Genomic DNA, 19,722 nt, shown 5'->3' on the forward strand with positions numbered 1-19,722 from the left:
TGTACCGACTTCACTTTCTATTCTAACTTGCATTACCAAACTATCTTTTAATGTCTCCCCACCTCATATACTTTATACCTCTTTAGTGAATTTCTTTTCTGAATCTGGAAAAAAAGGAAAACTATAAAGTCTTCAGTTCCATCAGAGACCCAAGAAGGAAATAGTATTACTTGAATAAGCTGGAAGTGTAAGCAAGAAACTCCCAAAAAATGTGAGAAATGACAGAAACAGTGGACTGCCTGGATTGTCACCCAAGGTTCCTCTGCAACATTGGGGCATCCATCTTTGGCTTACATGCTTAGCATATCTGAAAGACTTTTCTGTGAAGCAGGATATTCTGAAGGGCTTCCCTCTTTGTCTTAGCAAAGTTTGGCAGTCACTTTCTTTGGTATTCTGCTTGTCCAATTAAGACAACATACTGTCAGCAGTCAAGGCAAGGGCACTTTCTTGCCCAGTTGATTACTTTTTCCACACAGAAAGTAAAGTCCATGTGGAGTTTCTTCAATACCTATCGTTCTCTCCAAAGTAGATTCATGCTGCCAGGATCAGACTTGTCTCATTGTCATAAAAAAAACCTATGTAATTAAAACATCTTAAATGCCATAATCTCTGAAGTGTTTGAAGATGACCCCTCTCTCTCTCTCTCTCTCTATATATATATATAGATAGATAGATAGATAGATAGATAGATATAGATATAGATAGATAGACAGATTTCTGTTTGACCTTGAAAAATACCTAATACAATTACAAGTTTGATTGTAATGCCTAACTACTAACTTGCAATCCTTAATATTCTAATTATTTAGCAATAAAAGCTTTCAAGGACAAGAAATTTGCATTATATTGTTAAAGAGTTGTATAGGTACAATACCTTGAACAAAATTAGAATTGTATGATACAGTATAGTCTAACAAATTAATCTCAAATTTGTATCAATATACAAAGATCTATATCAATATAAAATATTTGAAACAAGGAGCTTCTCTTGTTTAAAAGTAGATTCAATAATCTATCTTTTTATCCAATTTTTATATCCCTCCTTTTTCTTTTCAGAGTAGACTCAAATCAACCTTTATATCCTATGTATCTATGTACCCCCTTTTTCCTTTTCAAAACAAGAACTCTGAATCTAATCTTTGTTCGTTTTTTCCTGACCATTGCCAATAACAACTTGTAACCAACCCCACAAAACAATGACAAATATATATAACCTAATGAGAGACAAAAACCAACCACCCCAACTCTTAGGAATGTGAGTATCATGTTCTTAAATTTATTTCTTGTTGTCTGTGGATGACAGCATCTTTAGGGGATCCTGAAAAGAAAAATGTGGTTTAATTTTCAATCCTGGGACAGGTAGCAGTATCATTTGTTGTCCAGTCTCTGTGTAATGGAAAATTACAGGGCTGTCTCAAGTCTGGATAGAGTAGTCTATGAGGCTGGATCAACTCAGCTAGCCACCTCAAAATTAAGTATGGTCTTGGTTCACTGCAGAAAACTTAAACATTTTAAATGTCATATTCAACAGATCTCAGAGATTAAAGGGTCAATATTTTTTATGTACATCCGGAGTACAAAAATCTAATTCCTAGTTACCTGATAGAGACTCAAACCTGGAATCATGTATAGGAAGCTACGTGAAGACTTATTCTACAATAAGTATTCTATATGACCACTAATATCATGACAGAAAGTTTAAAATATATATATACATATATATATATTAATCTTATAAATTTTGAGATAATATTTATACCCCAAGATGATGTGAAAAGTCCTTATGTGTTGCTTTTATTGTTTAATGAATAAAGAAGCTGGTTTGGCCTGTGTTAGGGCAGAGTAGAGCTAGGTGGGAAAACAAACTGAATGCTGGGAGAAAGAAGGCAGAGTCAGTGAGAGGCCATGTAGCTGCAGGAGGATGCCAGACCTTTGCCCAGTAAGCCACAGCCATGTGGTAATACACAAATTAATAGAAATGGGTTAATTTAAGATATAAAAGCTAGCTAATAATATGCTTAAGATATTGGCCAAACAGTATTACAAATAATACAGTTTCTGTGTGGTTATTTTGGGTCAGGGCAGCCAGGAACAAATGAACAGCATTCACCAACACCAAGAAAAGCTGTAAAAGGCTCAAAATAAAATAAAAGGATTATGCAATTAGTGGCAATAAAATAGTCCTTAAGTATTTGTTTTTCTTCTGTTCCATATCAGGTGACTCTTCTGACATGAAACAAGAGATTTGGAATTTACTTTAATAAGCATCCTTGGGTTTAGAGAAGAGAGCCACACCCAATGCCAAAGCTAGCTTTAATTTTTAATTGGGCTGGGACTACAAAAAGAACATTTGCATTATATGTCTATAGAGAAAAGAAAAAACAGATATTTGGAAAGATTTATGAAATTTTATCCTATTGGAAATGTAATATACCTAATAGGCCAATTTACTCTTTTTCTTGCGACTTTTTTTTCTGAATGATTTGTCCTTTTTCTTCAGATGTCTCATTTGTCCAGTAGTCTTCAGATTCCTTAGCTGAATGCCTCTATTCTCCTGAAAAGACAAAAAATAAAGCCCTTCTCCAACCTTATTTTTTGGGAGGTTCCCTTTAGGCAAGTTATATCTAATCAAATGAAAAGCATTTATTACTTTTAAAGTTAGTTTAGATCGAACAACCATTCTGCTTGATGAGCTATCATCTCTTCTAGTCAATAGGTCTCTCTTGTTTAAATCAGACCTTTAATAATTTTGAAGGTATTCATAACTTATCCTGTGGAAACAAATGCATAACCCTTGCCCAACATAACAAATGTCCTGATTTCCATTCTGATGTCAATACATCTTTAAAGTATATATTTGCTGATTTAATTCTGTTGTTTTTTTTTCTATTACTCAACGTCTCTCTGAAGCTGTTTCTTTCTCATTAGCATTTAGAAAGTTCAAAGTTAATAAAGCATTATGCAGTCTGTTTCTGGGAGTCTTTATTACCCTGTTCAGTTTATTGAGCATATCTATTTATTTAGCATATCCTTTAGAGCTTGATTTTATCTTTCTGTAACTGCTTGCCCTGTAGGATTGTGTGGAATACCTATAATATAATTTATATTGCAGTAAGCAAAAAAGTGTTTCATTTTACTAGAGACATATGCTAGAGCATTGTCAATCTTAATTTGTACAGGTACACCCATGATGGCCATAACTTCTAGCAGATAGTATTTACCAAATCCGCCTTTTATGAACTCAAAGCCATTGCCCATTGAAAACCTGAATAGGTATTAATGGTGTGGTGTACATACTTTAGTTTTTCAAATTCTAAAAAATGGAACATATCAATCTGCCAGATTTTATTCTTTTCAATACCCTTTAGGTTACTTTTTGCAGGTGGTAGTGTTTGGTTGTATAAAGAACATTTCCTGATAATTTCCTTGGCTTGTTACAATGTGATGAAAAAGTCGTTTTTTTATACCTTTGCTATTGACAGGATTTTTTTTTATGAAATTCTGAAGTCTCTAGCACATTTCCAATCAATAGTTGATTAATTTCTTCATTACTTTGTGCTAGAGGACCTGGCAGACCCATATGGATTGATTAGATGTGTGTTAAGTATGTGGGATGATTCCTATTCCTGATTATTTCTTGTAAATGAATAAGTAGTAAAGTTAATTCTATATCATCTGGTACAAATTCAGTAGTCTCAATATTCAAAACAACTCTTTCTGCATATTGCAAATCAGTACTATGTTAAGAGGGTCCATAAAAATCCATCAATACTATGAGAATAGCATATAATCCTGTGGGAAATATTTAGATGGTAATATGATCAGAATGCAATTAAGCTTTGGATCCATCCATCCAAGTATGCGTTCTGTAATTTCTCTTCCACAAGGCAATTATCTCTCAGGTTCAACTGATAATTTCCTGGGACTTTTTAAGTCTTTGTCACCATCTAAGGTTTGGAACAAATTTCTCAGTTCGTCAAGACTTACCCCAATAGTGGGCCATAACAATCTTTAAAGTCCTAAGAATCTGCAATCAATCTCTCCTAATTTGCAATTTTTGACGCCTAATTTTTTGTAACTTATTTTATAGCCTAAATAATCAAAAAGAATCTCCTCTTTACATTTTTCCCAAGAGAAATTTGTACTCCCCAACATGGCAATTTTTTCTTTACTTCTTCAAACAATCTTTCTAAAGGATCTACATTTGAATCAGCTAATAAGAGGTCACCCATGTAATGGTAAACTATAGATTGAGGAAATTGCTTACATATCATTTCCAATGACCTACATACAAAATACTGGCACAGGGTGGGACTATTTAACATTCTTTGTGGGAGAATCTTCCATTGCTAACTCTTATCAGGCTAAGAATTATTATAATTAGGCACTGTGAAAGCAAATTCTTCTCTGTCTTTTTTTGTAAAGGTATAGTGAAGAAACAATCTTTTAAATCAGTAAATATAAGAGGCCATCCTTTGAGTAATAAAGAAGGCAAAGGAATTCCAAACTGTAGGGATCCCAGTTGGCTGAATCACCTTATTAATAGTTCTTAGATCTGTTACCATTCTCCATTTTCCAGATTTTTTTGCAACAAATACAGGAGAACTCCAAGGATTGATTGATTGATTCTCAATATGCTGAGTATTTAGCTGTTTCTGTACCAGTTGTTCTAAGGCTTGCAGTTTCTCTATTGTTTAAGGCCATTGCTTAGCCCATACAGGTTTGTCTGTCAACCATTTTAAAGGTAGGGCTGTTGGTGCCTTTGAAAGATCAGCAGCTTTTGTGCCCTGTTCTTGAACAGCCTGAATGGTTGATGACTGTTCTTTATAAAACCTAATATTTTTTTCAGAGACATACAATAATTTGTGGTTTGTTTCTAATATTGGGGGAATGTTAATCTTAGTATTCCATTGTTATAACAAATCACATTCCCACAAACGGATTGCTGTTAGTAACATATGGCTTTTATATTTCTCCTTGTCCTCTGGCCCTACACATTCCATCCATCTTGCACTCTGTTTTACCTGAGATAGAGTTCCAACCCCTAAAAGCTGAATGTTTATCTCCTGAAGAGACCAAATTGGATGCCTAGATTCTGGAGTAATTATTGTTACATACACACCTGTGTCTACCTTCAATGACAAAGTCATTTATTCATATTTTTAATTTTTGTCTTTGCTCATTTATAGAAGTTTGCCAAAATATTTCCTTTATGGTTTCTCCTGAATTTTTTGTCCTCTCTTCTATAGCTTTCTATCATCCAGAGCAGTGTGATCTCTTACAATAGGCACTAGGTTCTTTAATTGCTCTGGGAAGGAGTTTGCTCCATGGTTACAGGAAACTGAACCGAATTTGGCATGGGGGCCTGCGAGAGGCCTCTCAAGGAGTTTCTCAACAGCAAAGAGTTACCTTGAGTCTCTTATTGATCTATATTCATTAGTCCAATGCCTGCCTTTGCCACACCTTCTACATAATCCAGAAGGATTATGTTTGGATTATGGTTAGAAAAAAACATTGTTTCTAGGAATGCCCTGTTTACAATCTCTTTTTAGGTAACTGTATTTACTGAAATTAAAACAGTTGATATTTCAATTTTTCTGCAAATCTCTGGAAATCACCTGTCCTATGCAAGCATCATCATGGTCATAAGATTCAGTATTAAATGTATCTCAGATCCATTCCTCCAAGGGTGCTGATCTTGCCTTTAACATTGTAATTACCAATTCACATTGTGCATTAGTATTTTCAAAAGTCAGAGATTCAATTATTATTTGTCTAGCTTCTGATTGGTATCATTCTATATACTGCTGATGTCAATCTTTTTATGAAATCATTGAAGGTTTCCTTTGGGCCTTATATGACTTTAGTAAATGACTAAATTTTCTTTTCTACTTCTCCAATTCTGTCCTAATCATTCAAAGTTTCTGTACAGCATAAATTCAGGTTGTGGTCATCATATAGAGATTGCCTTTGTACATCAGCATAATGTCCCTCTTCAAGATGTTGGTCCTGGGAGATTTCCATACCTTTAGCACTACTTGATTGTTCAATAGTCTTAGTCTCATCTTTCCACCAGATCCTCCACTGTAATTGAGGACCTGGCTCCAAAAGTGCTGTAACCAAGTCTCTCCGGTCTTGAGGGATAATTCTATTACAAGTTGACCGTGAATTTAACATTTGCTTCACAAAAGGTGAATGTATGTCATATGAAACTATCACTTCCTTGAATCTCCTTAAATTTACCCTTTCCACAGGAGTCTATTTAACTCTTGTACAGCCTTGGGGATATCTATCATTTGGCAGGTGTTCCTGTAAGGTGACTATATAAATTAAAGTTGGTTGGTTGAAAACCTTAGGCTGTTCTTCCCTAACTTTATAATGCAACACTGAAAGTGGTTCTCCATTAAATTCCTCTGTCTGGATCTGAATATCTCTGTGATTTGTTTTAATAAGTTTTTCTAAGGCCTATGTCTTAGAACTCATATCAACCAACTTTTTTAGAGATAAAACAAGAATTATGAAACCAACAGTAAAGATTATCAAAATGATAATTAACATTATGTCAACCCTGGTTAAACTGATTATCCCTTCATTTAATTGTCCAAATTTTAAACCATCCATTGTGTAATCATACAGAGACCTAACTCTCTCCATCATAACAGTGTTTCCCTTTTTAAAAATTTTCCAAGACAGGGTTTCTCTATAGCTTTGGTGCCTGTCCTGGAACTACCTCTTCTAGACCAGGCTGGCTTCAAACTCGGAGATCCACCTGCCTTTTCCTTCCAAATGCTGGGATTAAAGACGTGCACCACCAGTGCCCAGCCTCTTTCCCATTTTTTTTTAATATGGGAGAAAACACTCTCTTTTTTAAACTAATCCCCCCTTAACAATTCCCAATTGTCTCACCCAATCTGCTGATGGTGGAGTGTTAGGCTGCTGCCGCATAGCATGGCTTTATGGGCTTTGTGGAGAATGCAGGCGGTGCACAGCCGGGCTGAGGACAGCTGCAGCTGTAGTGTGTAGCCATGGCAGCTGCAACAACAGCAGAAGCCTGAGCAGGTGTCAAGGCAGCAACCTAGTGGGGCAACAGCTTGAGAGGGAGGTTCAGGGGACACACACAACCTGTGTGGGAGAGGGAGCTGGCTGTCTGAAAAATGCATGTGGGATTGTGTGGAAGATAATTATAACAGGCAGGAGTGGCCTGAAGACAGAGCAGGCTGGTCTAGGCCAGGTATGTCCTGTGGCATTAGAGCACAGGCACTTCTGGATTTTGGGTGCAGTTGGAGATTGTTGTAGAGAAGCTACAACAGGAAAACCCAAACTTGCTCAGAGACTTGAAAAAAAAAGAAAACCTAGCTGGCAGGACAGTGACTCCTGCAGGAGCCCCTGCATGCAGCTCTGGCGTGTGCCAGTGATTGCAAAACCACAGGCAAGTGGCTTTTTCGTGAATTCATGCCATAAAGTTGGGCACTATTTTTGCATGAGTTCTAATTGGTCTTAATAAAAATCTCAGAGCTAAATATTGGGTCAAATGCTGAAAGATCAGAGAGAGAAAGGAGCAAGTCACAGCCAACTCTTACCTTGCTAACTCCTCAACCAAAAAGGGTAGACCTCATGTCTCCTCCAGCCTCATATTCCTCTCTCCACCCAACCATATCACTTCCTGTCTGTCTATACAGATATCCAGACCTCTATGGTTAACTAGTGGCTACCTCCACTCCCTGATCTTCAGGCAAGCTTTATTTGTTAGAGTGATATGGTGATATGTTAGAGTGATAGAGTGATATGATTTGTTAGGTGATATGAGATATCACCACATTGTTAGGGGTGCTCCCTAGTCCAGAAGATTGGTCTGACCCAACTCTTCTCAACCAAAATGAGTATCTTCCTTTTTTTTTCTTTTTCTTCATCATTATATTTATGTTGTTGTTGTTTTGTTTTATTTTGGTTTTTTGAGGCAGAATTTCTAGTCCTGACTGTCCTAGAATTTATTATATAGACCAGGCTGGCCTCAAATTCAGAGATGCACCAGCTTCTGCTTCCCTATAAAAAGTTACACCATGCCGGGCTAGTTTTCTCTTAACGGGCTTCCATTGCCAATTTTAACACCACTGCCCACACCGCCCCCCCCCCACAGAGGTAATCCTAGAATCATTTATGAACCAGATAAGATTTTTGGCATCTTTGGCCTCTGGCAAGGATGAGACTGCCAAGAGTTCCAAGAAACTTTCTGGCTTTTAGCCAAAAGATAAACTGGTTACTCTTCTTTGTCGTCTCCCCCACCCTCACACAGTAAATTGTCCGGTCAAGTCTCACCTCCTGCTTTTACCATCCCCCTCTTCCTCCAAGAGGTAACCCCAGGATAACAGCCAGGTGTGGGGAGGGAAGAAAGGAAGGAAAGGAAAAGAAGTACTTGCCTGGTGCCAGGGGAGTCACGATGAAGACAGAAAGGTGGGAATCATTTGCTTTACAAGTCCTAGGCGAAGCACCCAGGGAAGTCAGAACACAGGATGTCTTAAATGTCCAAATCAGAATCCATCCACTAGACTCTTGAGGAGCTCACAAGAACACTTAGGGAGAACAGAGAAACTTAGTTGTCTTTTGATTATTATGTTAAACAGTAGTGGTCTCTCTCTCTTGGCTGCAGATAGGCACTGCAGTTTTGAACTGAGGCAAGATCTGAAGTCTTACATCTGGGTTGCATTTTCTTATCAAGAAGAACATTCTTAGTTATAGTTATCTAAGTAAGGTCTCTGTGGATTTACGTCCAGAGTCTGTGGAATGTGAACCCTTGGACTGTCAAAAAAAAAAAAAAAAAAAAAAAACAAAACAAGCAGCAACAATAACAAAATACCCACATACTATATTGATCATATTAGTTTGAGGTTGTATTTTTTGGGGGGGGGGTTGTCTGGGTGTTTAAAATCATATACATGACCAAAATTAATCACTTTGTTTTATTGTGAAGGCCAGCTGAGGATGTGATCCTCCCAGATCATGTGGGTTTGACAGGAATCAATCTCTGGCTCCACTAGCCTTACTTTTGCCTGTTGCCTGCATGACAAGAAATAAGTAAGTAAGTAAGTAAATGAATAAAGGCCTTGCTTAATATGGCTTTGCTTGGAGGCGTTAAGGAAACATTTCCTCCTTGCACTGGTTAGAGTTCACTGGGTGGGGTCCCCATGACCTCCTGAACAAGACAGCTGGTGACTTCCCACAGTTACAGAACATTTGAGCAGTCCCCTGGGACACAGCTGACTTTGGAGGACACGGGGAGGATATTCTCCCTTTAAATTCCTCTTCCCAGGTGGGGGTGCACAGCTTTAATCCTGGCACTCGGGAGACAGAGGCAAGGGAATCTCTGAGTTCAAGGCCAGCCTGGTCTATAGAGCAAGTTCCAGGACAGCCAGAGCTGTTACACAGAGAAACCATGTCTCAAACAAAACAAAACAAAAAAAAATTCCTCTTACCACATCAGCATAGGCCTCTAAGTATAGATACTGAACACTGTCTTAGGGTTTCTATTGCTGTGAAGAGACACTATGACCACAACAACTCTTAATAAGGAAAACGTTTAATTGGGGCTGACTTACAGTTCAGAGATTTAGTTCATTGTCACTATGGTGGGAAAATGGTGGTGTGCATGTAGACATGGTGCTGGAGAGGTAGCTGAGAGTTCAAAGTCCAGATCGGCAGGCAGCAGGAGGAGAGAGTGAGACGCTGGGCCTGGCTTGAGCTTCTGAAACCTTAAAACCCACCCTTAGTGACCTTAAAACCCACCTTCCTCCAACAAGACCACACCTCCAAATAGTGCCATCCCTATGACCTTATAGGGGCCATTTTCATTAACAATCAGAGGTCAGGTACACCAGTCTGGTACTTTTAACTCCTGTTTAGTATTTAGATAAAATTTGGGCAAAATCCAATCACTTCAAAATAAGCTTTGACAGAGAAACATTTTAACCAGTTCTTGAAATTGATATAAAGAGCAGATTGATAGCTCCATTTATTTAAGCAGAGGTTTAACATCAGTGTATTGGCCTCTGACTTGAATATCATAATATCATCTCTATGTCTCATCTTTTATATTCTTTAAATAACTTACTCAGATCCTCATAATGTGAATGTGCTTTCTAGTTTTCTTTTACATTTTGAAACATTCAGCCATTTTATTGTTCACACACAAATCTTTTCTAAACCAAAATGTTTTCATTTCTGTATCCTTCTAATATTTTTTCTTACTGGTTTCCTTTCTTAATACCATAAGACATAATCGCATTAACAAATACATTTATCATTTGTTGTGAGATTTTCCTTGTAGGGGCATGGGCCACTGAGCAACGTTTATTCCCCCTGAATTTTTCACCCAGTATATATTACAGCTTCCCCATAGATGCATAGATGGAGCCTTTGTCCCTAGTTTTTCCTACCTTAAATACTCTAGTTCCTCCCCCTAACCCACAAGGCAACATAAGATTTGGACAGAATTACATATAGCTAGCTGGGAAGAGAGACTGGCTACTCAGGAGAGGGTCCAGTGACCACCCTTATTTTCTTTTTCTATGAAGGAACATCAAGAATCAACAAACCCAGCTGTCACCACAACATGACAGCAGACACATCCCTTCAAAGGGAGGGTATCTGAACACTCCCCTATATGAATTTGAAAGCCTAACAAGCCCCAAATCATTAAAAATATTCTCGGGGTTGAACAAGGAGAGACTCCCAAAAAGCCAACGCTTCTCTGTAAGGCAAAACTTTTCTCTTGATCAAAAGGGTGTGCTCAGAAATGTAAGCACATGGGCCAGGAAGTACATTTGGCTTTTATTTTAAGGGAGGTGGTGACTGTGACTTTTATTCATTGGCTGGGATCTGACGTCACAGGATTTTTTTTTTTTGGGGGGATTGGCTTGATGAAAAGAATTAGAGCAAATGAAATGAGGAAAAACTGGAAGAGGTCTCCCACTTAAGTCACTTTACTTTGTGTAACAAAGGTTTTTACCTAGTTATGGAGGGATTAAAACATTTGCATAAAACTTTTAAAAGGTAGAGGACATAAAAAGATTTTACAACATTTGATAGAAAAGACTAGTATTTAACATTTATTAAACTTCATTCCTGTGCTGGCAGGGCTTTAGTAACCCTGAATCCACTAAGTTGTGACCCCACTGTTTTAGGTTACACAGGAAGTTAGTTGTTCCATTCTAGCCTCTGAATTGGTTTACAGTTGAAAGACATGCTCCGGGTAGAGAGCTCTTCTTCTTCCTGTTCCCGAGATTCAGTGACCCTAGCAGGGGTAGGGACACTATTCAGACCCGAAAGCTTTGGAAGATGTAGAAAGTCAAGGGTGACAGTATCCATACACATTCTAAGTCCCTCCTATGTGTGAGTTCCAGGGCAGCCTGGGATACAAAGTGAAACACTGTTTCAAATAAACCAACCAAAAGCAAACAGGGTGACATTCACCCATACTCTCAGGCTAAAGGTTAAAGCAGGACAATCAGTAGTTCAGAATGCAACCCTGGGAACTGGAGAGAAGGCTCAGTGGTTAAGAGTACTGGATGCTCCTCTAGAGGACCTGGGTTCAATTCCCAGTACCCAAATGGCATCTCACAACTGTCTGTAACTCCAGTTCCAGGGGATCTGACACCTTGCACAGTCATACATGCGGGCAAAACATCAATGCACATAAAAGTAATTAAATAACTATATAGAGATATCTAGAAATCTGATTACATACCAGCTTGAGTCCAGATCTTGTCTCAAAACTTTAAAAAAAAAATTAAGCTTGCAGCCTAGTTATTTACCCAGGGTATAGTGTATGGCAGCGGTATTATATCAATGACACAATGTGTCACTCAAATTAAGGATTGTGGTTACATCAATCACAAGCCTTCAGAAGGTTATCTATTGGAACCTTTCTGGCTGGGATAAAAGTAGCTGCAGAGAGGGTCATGTAGAGTGTACTCAGCTCTCTTGCCGATTTTCAGGTCAGTGCAGGCTGTCTGTGCTAGTCTTTAGCCATGGCTGTGGTGGTCCTCCAAAGCTGCTGGGTCTTTGCAGTGCTTAGAAAGGATAAAACAGTGGGATTGTGATGAAGACAGTGCAGTCACTGTGAAAGGGTCGCTTGGCTGACTGTCCCCAACTCAAAAGACCACCTTTGTTGTTGTCTTCAGGGATCATGTGGCCCAGGTTGGCCTATAGCTGAGGATCACCCTGAAGTCTTGATCCTTCTGGCTCCAACTCCTAAGTGCTAATATGATAGGCAAGGCCACCATGGCTGGCTCTAAAGGTATTTTTTCAAAGAGCTGTGAATTGCCTCTAGCAACTCCTAAGAGACAAGCTGCCTGATGTAAATAACAGATAAAGACAAGATCACAGGAAACAAAGCTGAAGTGATTCACCTTTAGAGCTTTATTAGAGTGAGCCACAGGCTCATGGATAGAAGCCACCATGATGGGGATTGAATTGGGAGAGCATAGGAAAGAGCCTCCATCCACAGCATGATGGGAACCCTGAAGGGAAAGAGACAGTTCAAATCCAAAGAACAATGGGAGAAGAGAGTGTTGCTTTCCTGCAAGTCAAGGTTGTCTGGACATCAGAGGGGTTGGGCTTCTAGCTGCACTGGGGACAGAGAGAACCAAACTCTCTGAGAGCTGTCAGGTCACAGCCGGTTTCTGGTGGGGGTGTGGCCTGATTTGGGGGTGGGGATACCATCCTGAGCATCCTCTTTGTTTTGTTGATTTTTCTTTAAACTTTTCTGAGACTGGGATTCAGGTCGCCCTGGCTGACCTCAACATTGCAGTGTAGCACAGGATGACCTGCTCCTCCTGCCTCTGCCTCCCCAGGAGCTGGGATTACAGGTGTTGGGTCATTTCCCTTCACTGCCTTTCACCATTAGGATCTCTCTCCAGAGAGAAGTCCCAAGTCTCTTCCCTCTATCTCTTGAGGTGTATTAGATAGCTGGCTCATTATCTGTCCTGTGCCCCAACAGCCCTTTTCCTCTACACCTACAGAGCATACTAAAGATGCAGGTGTTGGAGTGGAATGGTAAAAGACTTCATAATCCGAAGAGGACCTGAAGCCGACTTGGAAGGGAGATGGTTATACAGTCACAGATCCCACACAGAGAAAGGTTAATTCATGGTGGGCAGGTCAATGGGAAGTCCAAGATTGGATAAAGTAGCAGAAGATAATGAGGGTCAAACCCAGCAGATGGTGATGTGGGCCTCTAATCCCAGCAAGTGGAATAGTGTACAGCAGTATTCCCAGCTCTTCTAGGGTAAGAGGGCAGGCAGCCTGGAATATGCAAAGGAGAACAAGAGACCCTGCCTCAGGTAAAGGTAAAAGACAAGATTCAATGCCCAGGGAGGTCCTGTGGCCTGCACACATGCACCATGTCATGTGTTGCCCCCATTTATATACAATACACAGAGATTGAAAAGAATGAAAATGAGCAGAAATTCTGAGAGAGCCTTTAATGGCATTTCATGGTCTCATGTAGCTATGCAGGATGGCAGAGGATTCACTGTGCCCCCAGAGAAGACAGTAACTCCTGATTCAGCTACCCAACTTTCTGGAGTGCAGGAGTACAGCACTGAGTTCCCAGCCAGACTTTCTGTAGTTTGGCAGACGGAAACCACAGCTTCCTGAACATTAGGGTAGCACTCTGCCAACAGTGCTTGTTCCTCGGCCTAATGACCTTTCTCTAAATGTTGAAGGTATGTAGGCATGCAGGCCTCAGTGCACATGTGGAGATCAGAGGACACCCTGGAGGAGTCAACTTGTTTTAACATGTGGGTCTTAAGGATAGAACTTGGGTCATCAGGGTTTGCCCACTGAGCCATCCTTCTGGCCCCTAGTATCCTTTCTTAATAACAATCCCTCATCTTTGTCTCTAGGAGGTGTGTTGGTGTGACAGGTAGTGACCAAGTCATCAGGTCCCAGGACCTCTGACTCTTGTAGTCATGTTGCCAGTCCCCCACCAAGAGGATCTCCACGGAAAGAGGAGAATCCCAATAGTCTCTGAGTTTCTATTTCTCAAGGCAAGTTAAGGCATTTTGGCTTATCACCTTTCCTATGCCCACAGCCCCTTTCTGAGACAACTGTCCTTATGAAGGATGAAGAAGCTGAAGGTGGGTTGGTAAAGATTTTACAACCCCAGGAGGGGATAGAAGGAAACTTGGAAGGAAGATGGTTCTACAGTCACAGATCCCACCCAGAGAAGGAGTGGCCCATGGCTAATCGGGGCCAAGGGGAAATACCAGGCTCTACTACTCTACTAAGTAGTAGAGCACAAGTTAATGAGAGAATACACAGCGCTCTCAGCGCTCAGGAGCCTGTCACAGGAGAATCACAAGTTCAAGGTCAGTAGGCTACCAGGAAAGGTGCAGAGTAACCCGGGCTCTTACAACAACAAAGTAGAATGTGGACAAAGTTCGAGGTCAAGTCTTTGCTGGCGTTGCTGAGGAAAAGGCACACCTGGGCACAACAAATTGCTCAGCATTGGCAAACTGGAACAGTTAAGTGACTTTGGGTACAGGAGTGGTATCTGGTTGCCTGATACCTGGCCCTGGGTAAGTTTGGGGAAGAGAAAAACTGGTTTGAGTGTGAGACTTAAATCAGGAAGTTGTTGGGAGCACAGCCTCAGGATTGGTTGGTTTGTTTAGGTTAGCCACGCCCCTGGTAGAGGGGGGGGTGTTCTTTTTTTGTGGCCCCAAACAATGACCTACCCTAAAAGCATAAGTCTCCCCCAAAGCCTTCAAGCTTTGGGGAATGCCAAAACATCCTAAGATTCAGAAAGTAAGTTGGGTGTGGTTCTATCCACCTGAAAACCCACACCAGACAGGAGGCTTGCTGCAATACAGCTGGGTTAGAAGGTGAGCCCCTGTCTCAAAATACAGAACACAGCTGTGCATGGTGGCACATGCCTAGAATTCCAGCAGTCTGGAAACTGAGGCAATATGACCTCCAATGAGTCCAAAGCCAGGCTGTTCGATGCGATGAGGTCCAGGCCATCCAAGGATATCTAAAAAAGAGTGGTGTTAATAAAAGTTAGTTGGGTGCAATATCACTTTTGGGTATATACCCAAAGGATGCTCAATCATACCACAAAGACTTGTGCTCAACTATGTTCATAGCAACATTGTTTGTCATAGCCAGAACCTGGAAAAAACCTAGATGCCCCTAGACTGAAGAATGGATAAGGAAAATGTGGTACATTTACACAATGGAGTACTACACAGCAGAAAAAAATGATGACGTCTTAAAATTTGCAGGAAAATGGATGGAGCTAGAAAACATTATTTTGAGTGCAGTAACCCAGACCCAGAAAGACAATTATCACATGTACTCACTCATAAGTGGGTTTTAAACATAAAGCAAAGAAATCCAGCCTACAAATCACAATCCCAGAGAACCTAGACAACAATGAGGACCCTAAGAGAGACATACATGGATCTAATCTACATGGGATGTAGAAAAAGACAAGATCTCCTAAGTAAATTGGGAGCATGGGGAACATGGGAGAAGGTTGAAGGGGAGGGAAGAGGAAGAGGAAGAGAGGGGAGCAGAGAAAAATGTATAGCTCAATTTAAAAAAATAAATTAAAAAAATAAAGAGGGAAAGGCAAAAAAAAGTTAGCTGGGTATATAGTTTAGTGCCTGCCTGTAATACTAGCATGTGGAAGGCCAAATCAAGAAAATCAAGAGTTCATTAATTTTTCTGTTGTTTTGTTTGTCTGTTATATCAAGGTAATGATTTATAGCCTTAGCCCAGACTGGCTAAAAGGTACTATGTAAGCCATAGACTGTGGCCTCAACTCTATATGAATTCCTTTTGCCTCAACCTTCTAAGTACTGGGATTTCAGGCTTGAGGCATAACATCAAGCTAGAATCTCAAGTTTAGCCACCCTGAACTATGCATTCAAATAATACCACCACCATGCCCCCTGCCTGCAATTAACTAGTCTGTAGAAATACCATTAAAAAAGAGGTAGAGGAGCAAGACAGCGAACAACCCAGCTGAGGAGGCTTCTTTTTAGCTGTCCCTTCAATTATTAAACAGACGCCTGTGTAATGGACTAGAACAGAGACCTGCATTTAAATCTACATAGTCAGTAACGTGATTTTTGAACAAGATGCCTGAATATACACTGGGGAAAAGATAGCCTCTTTGAACAGTGTTGGGGAAACAAGTTCTGCCCATGTCAACAAATGAGACTACATCTGTATCTTCTCTCCCTACCCAAAGAGCCTAATGCAAGACTAACTCTGAAACTACCAAGTAGGATACACATGATAAAACATGAGCCAGGACTTTCTGAAAAGAACTTCAGTCACTCAGAAATACTGCTAACAATTAACATGATTGCAGAAAACTAAACAGCTTCTATACGCCAAAAGCAGTAACTGAACCAAGACAGCTTACAGAATGGGAGAAAATCTTTGCTGGCTGCACAACTGACTTGGGATTTAGATTTACGATATATACAATTAATTCAAACAACCCAATCAATGAATGTGCTAATGAAATTATCATCCAGTTCTGAAAAGATCCAGATAGCCAAAAAGCATGAGGGGTGTGGGTGTGCTTTCAAATCAGAGTTTGGGAGATGGCAGTAGCTAGCCTTCAAGACGGTTCCTACCAATATCACTTCTGGCTATCACACCATTGCCAAGTTTCCTCTCCCTCTGTTCAGATTGGTCTGTGTGATTCCTGTCACAGAATGACTACTATGTGACTTTAAGATGGGTTCAAAGGACACAATGGTAGATATCTTATCCCTCTCATTTCTTTTAAGGGAAGAGAAGAAATCACGCTGATTTTTGAACTTTTAGAGACTCTGAGTAAATAAGTGTTTAGGGGTAATTTATGGCACAGGAAGAAGAAAATACGTTAAACTGTATTTCAAGTATCATGTGGGCATGAGGACTGGCCAGTAAAAATTTTGTTTACTTGCTACCAAGCAACACATATGATGTCATCGGGATTAGAACCCTCACTAGGTAGATCCTTACCTTCACAGTGACAGTTAGCTCAGATTCAGCTTGACTTGGCAGGTGAGCACACCTACTTTTACTCTCTCCTCCTTTTGATTTGGTGATGCTGGGGGTCCAACCCAGGGCCTTTGCCTAACCTAGGCAATCAATGTACCATTGAGTTACATCCCCACCTCTTATATTGTGGCTTTTTGGCTTTTTAAAAAATATTTTTCTTCCTTTCAATTTTCTGACACAAGGTATCACTCTATAGCCCAGACTGGACTAGAATACACAGTGTAGTCCACCCTAAGTCAGTGTTCCTTCTGCCTCAGTCTTCCAAGTGCTGGGATTACAGAAGTGTACCACCACACCTGGCTTGCCTTCATCATTTTCCCAAAGGGGAATAACTAAGAGATCCTCACTGAAACTGACTCTTGCTATTCCTTGAGTCATCTAAGACATCTTACATGGTGATTTCCACAGTTAACTGCCAGAAGGAGTGGGTTCTTCCAGTTTCTATCCTTTCAGCCTTCAGGTCTTAATGTCAGTACAAGGGGCAAAGGTCATATTATTACAAGCTTGTTGTTTAAAGAAAGAAAGAAGCCAAACTTTTTTTTCATGTAACTACACAAAGCTTCCAGCAAAGCTTAAACATGAAAACATAGCCAGGCATGTTAGCACAGCCCTGTATTCCCAGCATTTCCAGTACTTAAATAGGATGAAAGATTAGGGGTTTCAAGGCCAACTCCAGCTACATACAAGTTTAAGGCTAGCTGGGCTAAAGGACATCCAGTCTGGGGGACCGGGGAAACCCACCACGACAAAGGAGGCTGAGCAGGGTGTCTCAGCCCTGTAACTCCAGGATTGTGAGACAAAGTCCGGAGCAGCACAAATGTAGGGCCTGTTCACAGCAGGCGCTTGTGTCAGATATAAAGGAGGAGGGTGTAAAAAAAAAAAAACAACAACTGTACTTTTAGTACCATTATAATAGTGGGTCCTCAAATAATGTCAGTTTGGGTCAGGGTTTAGACAAGTTTATTATATTCACGCACACACACAAGCACACGTTGGTAAATAAGTATGAAGTTTTACTTAACCTGTGCCACGATCCTTCATTTGGGAAGGAGATCTGGATGTTACCTAACTTGCAGGTTCCAAGTGACATTAAATACGCTGGCGTATTTACAGCATGTTCTCAGGAACTCGTACCCCGGGTTGCAATCTCCTTTGGTGAGCTCTGATCCTTTAGTCTTGGCTCCTAGGAGATTTGGTTCAAATTAACGTGCACCAATTGTCGTTTTTGGTTTTATTTTTTTTTTTTCCCAGATCGATATTACTCGACTGTCAAGTCAGCGAATCTGTCTGTGCGTCCATTCCGGATAGGTTTTTTTTTGTTGTTTTGGTTTGGTTTTTTTGCTTTTTTTTTTTTTTTAAACTGAGGTGAGCTGGAAACACATTCTTCAATAGGTTTCGCGCTGTTCTTAGCTAAAACCACAGCTGCAGCTACCTAGATTCACCTCCCGGTCCCTTCACCATCTCCAGGGCCTGGGTCCGAGGGGATTAGTCAATAACGGGCAAGAGGATCCACAATTCCCGAAGCATCCCTGTATCTGAGCTCCCAGAGGAAGGAGTTGTCCGTTAGTAACGCCCCATGCGCGCGGGATGCAGGGACGGCTCGCAGGCGCACTGAGCTCGCGCACCCACTCGGCACCCGTAGGATGGGGGCTGGGCGCGCAAACCGGAAGTGTCCCCTCCCAGGGTGGAAGTTCCGCATTGCTCTAGTGCGTCTGGTGGAAATAGAACTTCCGCCGGCTCTTCCACTTCCGGTAGGGAAGACTGGTTTGGTCACACATGGTCAACAAAATTGGCTGGAATATTTTAGTGGTGACGTTTTGGGCGGCAACCAAGGGTGGCATTAGATCTGGCGACCATGCTCCTGCCGCCCTTGCAGACTCTTTAAGAGAGCCCAACTCCCTTTGACTATGACACCTTTTTTCAGTCTTTCTGCTCAGCCCAAAAGTAAGCGCTGTGTCTGGAATGCCCTCCTAACTTATATTCCTGAACACTACACATCCATGTAATACATATTTAAGAACCACCTGAGTTTGATTCTTTTGTCTTAGTCCAACATAATGAGTAGGGAGTCTGGTATAGTGGCCCATGTCATTAATCCCAGTACTAGGAATTGAAAGCAATTGGGTCAAGAGTTGTAGATATTCTGGGATATATAGCCCATTTGATGAGAGCTTGGGTTACAGTTTCAGAAAGAGGGAGGGAGGAAAGGAGAGAGGAGGGAAGGGGAAAAAAATGAAATGATAAATAGGTGACAGGTCACTGGCATGCTGTTTGCCAGTTAATCTGGATCCCCAAATTCAAATTATTATGAGCTATCTCTCTGTTTTGAGAGTCATAAGCTTATGGTTCTAGGCCCTGACCCTAACCCGTAGTTAATAGTCTTCACACTATCACCTTGGGACTGCCATACTTATTATAAAAATTAAATGATAGCAAAAGATTTATGGGCCTGTTGCAAAATTATGAAGTGAAAGAATGGTAGCAGCCTACTTTTAAACATTAGCCAAGCCTAGTGAAGTATTCGTGTTTGTGATCTGAACACATGGGGGGTAAAAATGGATGAGAAAGGAGGCCATCAGCTACACAATCAGGGCCATCCTGGGCTACATGAAACACTATCTGAAAAAGCTTAGCCTAACAGGTTATTTTATAGATCTAAGAGTG

General features: G+C 40.6%; 1 long non-coding RNA gene across 2 annotated transcripts; it reads right to left on the minus strand.

The window, feature by feature from the left end:
• Positions 1-1,254: 1,254 nt before the first annotated feature.
• Positions 1,255-18,704, minus strand: LOC125402202 (uncharacterized). Of its 2 annotated transcripts, XR_015737261.1 has the most exons (5): positions 18,081-18,704; positions 11,741-15,028; positions 8,418-8,570; positions 2,435-2,554; positions 1,255-1,318 (listed from the first exon to the last, which is right to left on the minus strand). It is a non-coding gene; the product is annotated as an uncharacterized LOC125402202 (long non-coding RNA). The 2 variants fall into 2 exon arrangements; XR_014999943.2 differs by having other exon boundaries at positions 1,255-2,554; positions 18,081-18,703.
• Between the last annotated feature and the right edge of the window lie 1,018 nt (positions 18,705-19,722).

This window comes from Myodes glareolus, chromosome 2 (genome assembly GCF_982192425.1).
Source record: "Myodes glareolus chromosome 2, mMyoGla1.1, whole genome shotgun sequence".
Taxonomy (NCBI): Eukaryota; Metazoa; Chordata; class Mammalia; order Rodentia; family Cricetidae; genus Myodes; species Myodes glareolus.